The sequence below is a fragment of the Otolemur garnettii genome, unplaced genomic scaffold (genome assembly GCF_000181295.1).
Source record: "Otolemur garnettii isolate 467f Iridium unplaced genomic scaffold, OtoGar3 scaffold00024, whole genome shotgun sequence".
Lineage (NCBI taxonomy): Eukaryota > Metazoa > Chordata > Mammalia > Primates > Galagidae > Otolemur > Otolemur garnettii.
The window spans coordinates 21,772,546-21,784,570 of record NW_003852419.1 but is presented as its reverse complement, the minus strand read 5'-3'; positions in this window follow the sequence as shown (position 1 = coordinate 21,784,570).

The following is a 12,025-nucleotide window of genomic DNA, read 5'->3' as shown; positions in this document are numbered from 1 at the left end:
CTACAGGTGCCCGCCACAACGCCCGGCTATTTTTTGGTTGCAGCCGTCATTGTTGTTTGGCAGGTCCGGGCTGGATTCAAACCCGCCACCTTAGGTGTACGTGGCTGGCGCCTTAGCCAATTGGGCTATAGGCACCGCGCCGAGACAGATTCTTAAAAGTAGTTTTAAATCTGTCCAATTTTCAGAGCTGTAGCCAGTTCACTTTAAGTTTCACACTCCCCAGCTTCCCCACCTCTGGAAGTTCTGTTGTGGAATGAGGTGCTCAGGATTCTGAAAGCAAGCCCGGCCTCTGGAGGCAGGGTGTACCCGAATGCACTTATAAGCTCTAGAACAAGGAGCTAGAATTATTAAGACTTTCCAGCCTTCTGGTTTTCATAAAGCGGTTCCGTCCTGAGGACTGAAGTTGAGAGATAGCAAAAGCCCTGCAAATTAGGTCTGCCTGTTGTGGCCAGAACTGCCCAGGTGTTTCTGGGGCCACCACCTTCTCTAAGCCTTGTCAGGATCAAGGTCTTTCCTAATGCAGAAGGAATGGGAAAATTTCCCCCCTGCCTTCTAAAGCTTCACTGAACATCAACTGATCAAAAGGAGCAAAAGCATACAAAATGTTATTTTAAGGTGCACAGTATGGGGGAAATCGCAGCAGAATGATTACCCACCCAGTAACCCGGTGGGGTACACACACATGCTTACATGCCCTCTTCAAAGAGAAGGGGAGATGGGGGAAATGTGGCAATTTGGGGGAGTAACTGAGTTTTAGGAGAAAACAAATGGAACTGGAGAACACATCACGCCCTGGGACAAAGCCTGTTGGGTTTGCAAAGCAGACAAGGATTTGTGGCAAAAGCCTGGGTCTCGACAGACTTTAGTCTTTCTACCTACGATGTGAGTTCAGCTCAATAAAAACTCAGGGAAGGGAACAGAGAGGTAATTGTTTTCTTCTTTGGTGAGTCCAGACTTTAAGCTGAGAAGGAAACTTCAGAGAGCAACTTCATCCTTTGTTTTGAGACAGGATTGAGAGACAGGGAGGCGGGAAGGGGAGACCTCAGTCCAGCATAGGGAAGCACTATATTTTGGGGTATCAGTTTCTGAGTCCCAACACATTCAATAATGGCCATTCTGCCAGACAGCAGGGGTGGCTGCCTCGTCTTCAGCAGAGCAGAAGCTAGAGATCTGAAGCGGGGTAGAAATGGGACCCCCATAGCCTGGTTGAGTGAGAGTGGTGTGTCAGAGACCCCCAAGTCTACTTACAGTCATCTTCCCCAGGCTGGGCTCTGCTCCCCAACAAGTTTCTGTGCAAGTCATACTCCCATGTCCTGAGGGATACAGAAAACAAGAAGGCCACAAGAAGTTTGCCGATCTGGTAGGGAAGAGAGTCATGCACATAGGATAAGTCCCAAATCAAGTCTGAGCAGAGAATGCATAGCTCTGTTCACAGAGGAAGTAATCCTCAAGCCGTGCGCAATGTGGTTCTGTTAAGGTTGCCTCATTATTTTTATCCAACTTTGGTATTACTTTAAGTAATAACAGAAACTAACTTTATTAGGGTCAAATGTGTGCTAAACATTTTACATTGATCTGTTTAGTTGCTATGACAACTAAGAGGAGTTTACTGTTACTGTTATCTCCTTTTTGCACATGAGGAAGCTGACCCTTAGAGAAGTTAAATGCTATTCATTCTTGAGGTGGTCCACCTGGTAAGAGGTGGAGCCAGAATTTTAACCCTGTCTGGTCCAGTCCTGAGCTTGCATTGGTAATGTTGTGATGATGACCAGAGTCTCTACAGGCACGTGAAAGGAAGTTCCGCAGCAGTGGCTCCTGGTTTTCCTGCTGGTACTATCCAGCTTTGCGGCCTTGTACCAGTACTTTGCTTCTCAAGGTGTCAGTTTTCTCCTTACTTGTTTTAATAGTTGGGCCAAATGCCTCCAAGTGTGCCTTCCATTTCTTTTTTTTTTTTGAGACAGCGCCTCAAGCTGTCCCCCTGGGTAGAGTGCCATGGCATCACAGTTCACAGCAACCTCCAACTCCTGGGCTCAAGTGAGTCTCCTGCCTCCGCCTCCCAAGTAGCTGGGACCACAGGCGCCCGCCACAACACCCGGCTATTTTTTGGTTTCAGCCGTCATTTTTTTTGGCGGGCCTGGACTAGATTTGAACCCACCACCTTAGGTGTATATGGCTGGTGCCTTAGCCACTTGAGCCACAGGCGCCGAGCTGTGTCTTCCATTTCTAAAGGTTCTCTTGAATCCATTATAGGGCTGTCAAGTTCCTTAAATGAAATCATCTTATGCTCACTCTTGTTAATGCCTAAAGCCAAAAGATCCTTTCCGAGGCAAAGGTGCAATTGCATCCACTCCATCCACTCACTCTCTGACATCTGGGGAGGCTGCAAAAAAGGATGGCGTGTGGTGGTGGAGGTGGTCTGGGGAGCCACAACTCTGTATGAAAGGAACACAGCAAACTTACCCTACTATTTATACAGTGCACATCCGGATAGACTACTTTGTCAAACAGCCCCCAAATGTCAATGAAGTAATCAAAGAAAAGCCTAGTTCTCACTTGGGAACAGTCCAACCCAAGTGTCCTGGCTCTATGGCTCTCCTCCAAGGAGCTCGTCAGGAACCCAGGCTGCTCCTATCTCATAGTTCTGCTTGTCTCCCAGGTCCTCTGAGTACTTTACTTAATGGTTAGAGAGAAGTTTTAGGGCACCCGAAAGGGGCATCCTCTATTTCTGCTCCATTTCTCTGGCCAGAATTGGTCACACAGTCCCACCTAATTTTGAAGGAGAAAGTGGGAAGAATAGCCTCACCTTGTGTCCAAAGGGAAGCTGATTTTGCTGAACACACAGAAGTCTGCATAAAAGCCCATAAATAGTGAGGTCGATCTTAGAGAAGAGGGAACTTGCCCTGCCAGGAGTGGAGCTCTGCATGGCTGTCCTCTCTGAGTTGTTGAGGACCCATTTTCCTACCATGACGGTTCATAGTTCTAAGCTGAGTGTCCCTTGGCAGGAATAAAACGACCCCTCCCCCTTTCCTTCCTGTGTTCTCTAAAAGAAGGTAATAGACTTTCTTGAAGAGTATAAAGTCTTTTTTCAGTGTCTGTTCCCGGGATTAGAAATAATATTTTCCCATCACAATCTCTTAAACTATTTTGCCAGAACACTTTTCCATGTATTGTGGGTGGAAGGAGCAAGGATCATTTTCAGTTGGCAAAAAGTTAGGATCAGGGCTACTTAAAAAGCATTTACAGTTAATTTTTTTTTTTTTTTTTTGACATAGAGTCACAGCTCACAGCAACCTCAACTCTTGTGCTTAAGTGATTCTCTTGCCTCAGACTCCAAGTAGCCGGAACTATAGGTGCCCACCACAGCATCCAGCTATTTTTTGGTTGTAGTTGTCATTGCTGTTTGGCAGGCCCAGGCTGGATTTGAACCCTCCAACTTTGGTGTATGTGGCTGGTGCCCCGCTTACTGAGCTATGGGCACCAAGCTCACAGTTAATTTTTTTTTTGTGCCAACACAAATGTACTAATAGAAATCTTGTCTAACAGAGACAAGTCTTAGATTTTCTTTAACTGGTATCTAAGGCACATTTGAAATTTGTAAGTAAGTCTATTATTTGGAAAGCATAAAACAGGAAGGTTTGAGAATTATCCTCTTAATTAAGTTAAACTCCCTCTTGCAATCTCTTCTAATGATTAGCTTATTAGAAAAATCCTTCTGTTGACCAACAGTGTGAATGTAAAGTTTGCTTAATCATTCAATAATATTGATTGAGGCCATTTTGAGGCTCCTTTATAAAGAGTAATCAGTATTTGGGTTTTTTTGTAATTTTTGTTTGTTTGTTTTTGTAGAGACAGAGTCTTACTTTGACACCCCGGTAGAGTGCCATGGTGTCACAGCTCACAGCAACCTCCAACTCCTGGGCTTAGGTGATTCTCTTGCCTCAGCCTCCTGACTAGCTGGGACTACAGGTGCCCGCCACAATGCCTGGCTATGTTTTTGTTGCAGTTTGGCCAGGGCTATGTTTGAAGATGCCACCCTGGTATATGGGGCACTACTCAAAAGAATAATTAGTTGTTTTTTGGTTCTTTTTTTTTTTTTTTTGAGACAGAGCCTCAAGCTGTCACCTTGGGTAGAGTGCGGTGGCATCACAGCTCACAGCAACCCTCAACTTTTGGGCTTAAGCGATTCTCTTGCCTCCAACTCCCAAGTAGCTGGAACTACTGGCACCCACCACAACGCTGGCTATTTTTTGGTTGCAGCCATCATTGTTGTTTGGCAAGCCCAGGCTGGATTTGAACCTGCCAGCTCAGGTGTATGTGGCTGGTGCCTTAGCCACTTGAGCCACAGGTGCCGAGCCAGAGTAATTAGTTTTTAATACTCTAATTTATAGCATTTAGATCCTTTAAGTTGTTTCCTCCCCTTAACTTTAAAATCTTTTTCTAAATCTCAACAGTAAGATGTCAATGAGGCATTCAATGAATAAAGTTAACTGGGCACTAACTGGGTTCTGCAGTGGCGCCTGGGAGCCTCTCAGAGGAGAGCCAGTAGGTTAGGCCAAGAAAGAGGGGCTTAGAATGAAAAGAAGGTTAAGTGGGTGGCACCTGTGGGTTAAAAGGATAGGGCGCTGGTCCCATATGTTGGAGGTGGCAGGTTCAAACCCAGCCCGGGCCAAAATAATTATAATAATAATAATAATAACTGCCAAAAAGGAAAGAAAGAAAAGAAGGTTAAGTGCTAGTCCCAAGCAGATGCTAGTAAAATGCCTGAGGTATGAATGAATGCTTCATTTGGGAAGGAAAAAGTCTCTATCCTTTACCCTTTTAGATTCAGGACTGAGGGTCTGCAAAATAAACTGACAGATTAACAGGGGGAAAAAAGAATTACTTGATGTGTATATAGGGGCCTCATAGAAATGAAGTGAAAACTCCAAATGGATATTGCTTCCCATATGTTAATCTTTCCAAAATTTACCAACCCGAAAAGCTCACAGTCGTTTTCCTTTGCCTTGTTGTTTCTTCATAAATATACTGCCCTTTGTTAGTTAGAATTGTATATGAATCTTCTGGTCTGACTGTCTTTTTGGAGTTTTCACTTCACAGCTTGTTGTGAAGGCCCAGCTCGGTGCTGACTTTTCATCTTCTCTATGGCCATAAAACTCTCCTGGGAGAGGGGCTTTATGGAAGTCCTCATTTCTTAGAACTTTCTGCTCATAATCAGATAAAGGAAGCCAGAGGAAGGCTTCTTTGTGCATCTGTTGGTTCTCAGAGGTATTCAGTTCAAAATAATCCATGTGCCAAAGTGACAAATGTGGGGCAGTGTATTCTGATCCTCTCCAGCTGAAATGAGTGCTAAAGGACACACCTTCTCCAGTCCCTCTGTCCCTCTTGAGAGAATAGCTCAACTTTCCATAGAATGCCTCTTCACTGGCCTGCCTTGACTGAACTTCATTGCCCCAGGATGAGTGGTTTTTCTCATATCTGGTGATTGCCACTCTTACCTTATCCTCATTATCAACAGACAACATAGCAGGAGGATTTGGAATAGCAGAGGATACAGCATCACATGAGATGCATCTAACATGAGCAAGTGGATGAGTCTTTAGAGCGAGTGGGTTACTATAGGGGCAGTAGCCAAGAATAGGTGCCGGGGGACACTGCTGGAGCTCTCATCTATAGAAGAAACCATGGTTGAAAAGTTAGTTTTGAAGCTCCCAGACCTTTGCTCAGGATTCCAAATAGCACTTATCAGAGAGCCTCCAGAGAACTCCTAAACTAGGTGTCCAGGGGAGAGGTTCAATTAGGGCCCATCATCTTATAGTGGGAGAATCAGCTATTTCAGAAGAGATGCCTGGCATGCCAGAAGTCTTTTGAGCACTGGGCTCAATGGTTCCCAAGATGCTCATGTTTTGCTGAAAAAGATAATAGATTTTAGTAGGTAATGAGAAGACAAAGCTCTTCTTGATGGAGCTTGGTGCAGCCTCCACTGGCCTCTTTGTCAAGAGGTAATCTACGTGGCATTGATATTGCCACTAAACTTCCTTTTCAAACACCAGAATCAATAATGGCCACTTTCCAGCAGTTGGGCAGGTTCAAAATTAAGCCTGGAGGTGATTCTAAAAGGAAGAAGTCAGACCAACCTGTATTCAAATCCTGGCTTCACTACTTTCTAAGTAGAGTAAAATAAAGATGGCTGCAAAGTCTTTTTAAATTTTTTTTGTTTTTAATTATTATGGATACATAACAGTTACATATGTGAGGACTGTCCAGAAAGTAGGCAGCCATGTATATCTCTATTTTTCGTATTATGTAGCTGGATACTTGTCTGGACAGCCCTCATATTTACAGGGTACATGTGATGTTTTGAACAGGCCTACAATGTATTAATCAAATCAGGGTAATTGGGGGATCCATCACCTCAAGAATTTATCATTTCTTTGTGTTAGGAACATTCTAATTCTATTCTCTTTGTTATTTTAAAGTATACCTTACATTTTGACTATTTGCTGTACTATCAAATATTGTTCATTCTTTTTTTTTTGAGACAGAGCCTCAAGCTGTCCCCTTGGGTAGAGTGCTCTGGCATCACAGCTCACAGCAACCTCCAACTCCTGGGCTCAAGCGAGTCTCCTGCCTCAGCCTCCCAAGTAGCTGGGACCACAGGCACCTGCCACAATGCCTGGCTATTTTTTGGTTGCAGCCATCATTGTTGTTTGGCGGGCCCGGGCTGGATTCAAACCCGCCACTTTGGGTGTATGTGGCTGGTGCCTTAGCCGCTTGAGCCACAGGCCCCAAGCCAAATATTGTTCATTCTATCTAACAATATTTTGGCCACAAACCCTTTTCTGTACCTTTCCCATTGAGAGATGGAATCTGTTCCCCCTTTTATCTAATCTGGGCTAGGCTTGTGGTTCACTTTCACCAATAGGATACAATGAAGTGATGATAGGGCAAAAGACTTGCGGCTTCTCCTTGGCTCTCTCAGAATGCTTTGGGACACTCCCTCTTTGAGCACAGCTGGCACGTGGGGACGCTAAATGTAGCCGCTCTAGGTGATAGCCCCAGGCAGTGTTTTTCAACCAAATTGTGTTTGGACAGTAGAGCCTTCAGATGATGGTCCAGCTCAGTAGAGCCTTCAGATGACTATAGCCACAGCCCACATTAGCTGCAACTGCATGAGAGAACCCAAGTGAGACTCACCCAACCGCGCTCCATTACTCTAAGTAAGAGTAATCTTACTGGATCTTAAGTAATAATGGTAAAGTGTTGATTTAAGCTACTATGTGTTCGGCTATATGTAGTGTATAACTCAGGGGAGATACTTAACTACTCTAAGGTTTAGTTTTTTTTCTGCAAAATGGGAAAAATAATGGTGTATACACCATAGAATTATTGAGATATGAATTACTAATGACAGAAATGCCTAGTATATTGCCTGCTGTACAGTAGGCTTCAGTATGTGCCAGCCTCCTCCTTGTTCCTTCTCTTAGAAGGGTCTGTATCCCAGGTGTGAGTAGATCTTGGCTGCTGCCCTGAACTCTCTGGGCAGGCACCCAGCTTCCTCAAAGGGAATGCTTACCATCAAATTTTAAAATGGGGTTGGAGAGTATTTGATTTTGATTTCTGGGGCAATCTGTCATCCCCTTAGGAAAAATATCATATCTTATATCAGGAAAATTATCTTTTTTTTTCTTTCTCCTCAATTAAAAAGTGAAAGAATTAAGTCTGTGCTTCCTTTTATTTTTCAAGAAATATGCTTGCTCACACTGAAAAGTGCCAGCATGAAGTGAAACAACTTCCCTTCTGTTTCACAGCCAGCAGGTTCTCTTCAACACCCCGGTCCTGGGGAGCTGCAGATTGCACAACGGGCAGACTTTATTGAACAGATGAACAACTGTGGCTTAATCTGTTTAGAAGGAAAAAAAAGTCCTGAAGCAACTGATAAACAAGACGGTAAGGTCAGTGTGAAGGAAGAGTAACTGGGGCCGGATAGGGGAACACTGAAACATGAGCCCTTTCATGTCCTGAACGGGGCATGTGAGTAATCTGCAGGACTAATCCTGCTGAGAAAGGCATTGAGAACCCCTTGGGTTGCCTAATACTGGAGTTACATCTTTTTAATTCAAAATTATTATTTTTTGAAAATTGCATAATAATGTAACATAGAAAAGTGCACAAATCATAAATACAGATGTATAAGCCTTTACATGCGAAGCATATTATACAACCCGCACCCAGATGAAGAAGTAGAATTGGGCTGCACCCTAGGAACATCCTGCATTCTCTCCCTCCCCCCAAGAACCATGACCCTGACTTATAACCCAGCTATTACTTTATAGCTCACACACATTCACGTGTGTTCCACATTCTATGCATTATGGGAATATGCATATGCTATTATTTTACACAAATGTAGTAAAATGCATTCTAAACATCACATAGCATCTTACCCAGACTGTTGTGCCCCTTGTTTTGTTTTTTTCACATTTACCCCGGTGATCATTCCACACCAATACACAGAAAGCAGCCGTTTCTTTAGTGGCTACACAGCTGCTATGTTGTATTCTGCTATCTGAATGAACCACAATTTATGTAACTTTATTCAAAAGCAAAGAGGTTGCATCCAATGTTTTTGAAGCTGGCTTTTAAAAATATATGTTCTTGAGGTGACTTTGTTGTCCTTTATTTAAGGTGGCACCTAGGCACTGCTCTTGGGAGGCCCTTCAACAATACTAATAATTCTTACTCTGTTCTGACATGTGTTGGGTGTGGTGCCACCTGGAGTGGTCACTTACTTTATTCCCTCTTCCTGTTAGGACTCAGTTGTTCCATGTTTGAATATGTAACCAGGAAGTGGAAATAATGTTCCTGACACCCCCACTTCCTTTTCTGGCAAGTTGGTATCCGGTAAATAAATCTAACTACTTTCACCCATCTGCTTCCTTCAGCCAGTGGCTTATTTGGCATTGTCCTGGCTCAAATCTGGAAATTTCAGAAGATGGAGCTCCTCTTGGCAGGACTGGTTGGAGGAACTCTTACTTGTTTTGGCTAAACCAAGCCTTGCCTTTGTGCCATCTTTTCCTCCTTCCGTGGGTTCTTCTCATTCCTCACTTCCAGCCCCAGCCCTGATCTCTTGTCTCTCCCTCTCTGAACTCAGCTCTCCGAATCACTGGACTTAGTTGTGTTTAAGTCAGCAACTACTTCTTTCTTCCAGGAGTATTCACCCTTTACACTTCATCTCCACCATAAGTACAGGACAAGAAGTTTTGTCTCCTTGAGACTTTGGATTTCCTGACAATAGGAACAGAGATATGAGGGGTAGGGACCATCTTCTCACCTCCTTTCACCAGCAGAATCTGAGGACAAGTTGGAAGGCACAGCTGGCTGGTTTAGGAGCTCAAGGTGAGGTACGAGGACCTCACTGTCTGTCACCTATTGTGAAGGAGCAGATGTCATCTGCTTGTGCAAAGGGGTGCCAGGCCTGAGCTGCAGGCAGGTATCAGGGACTGGGGGAAGTCCTCATTCCATGTGGGAGGGAATGAACAGCTAAATACCAGAGGGTAAGGATCACCAGTCCCTTCTTGGAACTGGCAACTACACCTTCTCTGCGCCTTGAAGAAGTTGATACTAGCAACTCCCTCAGAGGGCTATAATAAAGGCTAAAGGAGTCAGTACATAGTTGTGTTAAGTACTCTATTATTATGTGAGGTGGCCTGGACACAGTGGCCCCAGCTCCTGTTGCCAGTGACCAGAGGAGCTGTCACTGCATTCTGCCTTCTCTGACTTGCCCTGCTCCCCCAAATTGACTCTTCCAGCCCCAGCCACTTTCCTAGTCTCCACAGATCCCTTCCTTGCCCCTGTCTCTTTGCAGCCAGGAGCTCCCTCTCCCCAGGTCGCAGGGCACTGGGAGGAAAACCAGTGGTTAGAAAATAGTGCCTCATCATGTGAGCTTCTACAATGGCTGGAGCATTTTATTCAAGGTGAGCAATCCTCACCTTCATGGTTGACCTAGAGCAATAACATTCACAGCATTCCTTCATAGCTCCAAAAACTGTCAGTGCTTTACGGAATGCTGTCTTAGTCTATTTGTGTTGCTATAACAAAATATGTTGAGTATTTGGGGTAATTGATAAAGAACAGAAATTTATTTCTCACTGTTCCGGAGGCCAGGAAATGCAAGCTCAAGATACAGTATTTGGTGTCTGGGAAAAGCCTTTTGCTCACACAGCATAAGACCAGAAGAATTAAAAGGCAAACTCCCTTTGAAGTTCTTTTACAAGGGCATTAATTTATTCAGAAGGGTGGAGTCTTCATGACTTAATTGCTTCCCCAAAGGCCCTACCTCTTCATACTACCATGATGGGGATTGAGTTTTAGGATGAATTTGGAGGGGACAGACATTCAAATCATGTCAAATGTTTACATGGCTCAGTGCCTGTAGCACAGTGGTTATGGCACCAGCCATATGCACCAAGGGTGGCAGGTTTGAACCTGGCCAGAGCCAGCTAAACTACAATGACAACTGCAACAAAAAAATAACCGGGTGTTGTGGCGGGTGCCTATAGTCCCAGCTACTTGGGAGGCTGAGGCAAGAGAATGGCTTAAGCCCAAGAGTTTGAGGTTGCTGGGAGCTGTGGTGCCATAGCACTCTACTAAGAGCGATATAGTGAGACTCTGTCTAAAAAAAAAGCTTACATGAAGGTTAAATCTTGCCTTCTACCTGAAGTCTTCCCAACTTAACTACCCTCAAGATTTAAACCTCCTCTGAGTTTTTGCCTGAAGCTATCATTTGAGCATAATCTGGGTTTCTAGTATTAAACAGAGGGACTGGGCTGGGACTGAGCATAATCTGGGTTTCTAGTATTAAACAGAGTATACTAGGCTACAAACTCATACAGTATGTTACTGTGCTGAATACCACAGGCAGCTGTACCAAAGGCACTGTGTTGTGCTGTGGTGTTAAAATGGCTGGGACATCTCTGGGCAAAAGGAGTCTGTCAGCTCCATTAGAATCTTGTGAGACGGTTCGGCCCCTGTGGCTCAAGTGGCTAAGGTGCCAGCCACAAACACCTAAGGTGGCAGGTTCGAATCCAGCCCAGGCCCGCCAAACAACAATGACGGCTGCAACCAAAAAATAGCTGGGCATTGTGGTGGGTGCCTGTGGTCCCAGCTACATGGGAGGCTGAGTCAGGAGACTCGCTTGAGCCCAGGAGCTGGAGGTTGCTGTGAGCTGTGATGCCACAGCACTCTACCTATGGGCACAGCTTGAGGCTGTCAAAAAAAAAAAAAAAAGAATCTTGTGAGACCACCATCATATGTGTGGTCCATCATTGACCAAAATGTTACTACATGAAACATAACTATATGTACAAGATCTGACAATTAAGTTCATGAACTCGTCCTAGAAAAAGTGCTACATACCTCCCTGCTGCATATCACAATGCTCACCTATGACATACTTCCCCTGGGAAGCTATACACCAATGGCAGTGCCTAGTCTATCCTTCAGAGTAATTTTGGACCTCTTTTTCTGGACCGGCCATCAGAGTTGTTATTGTACTGCCCTTGATGTACTGAATGTCGTCAAAATAGCTTTCATTCAAAATTTCTTTTGTCTTTGTGTAAAGAATAAAGTCATTGGAAGCCAAATCAGGTGAGAAGGGAGGGTGTCCCAAAACAATTATTTGTTTGCTGGCTAAAAACTCTCTCATGAACAGTGCCTTGTAAGCTGGTGCATTGTCATGATGTAAGAGCCACACCTTTCTCATGCCAAGATTTTCAGTTAAGATTTTCCGGTTTTTCTAATGATGTTTCCTTGGTCTTCCATGCTTCTCACAGTCAGCCTACGATTTTGATGCACAATTTGACAAATTTTTGCAAATGTTTTCACCAACTCTGCTCATTACTAAAGAATGACCTTTCATCATCAGTGACATTTTCTCTCCCCTCTGAAAAATGTTTAATCCATTTATACACTGCCATTTTCCTTCCTTTCTTCTTTCTTTTCTTTTCTTTTCTTTTCTTTCTTTCTT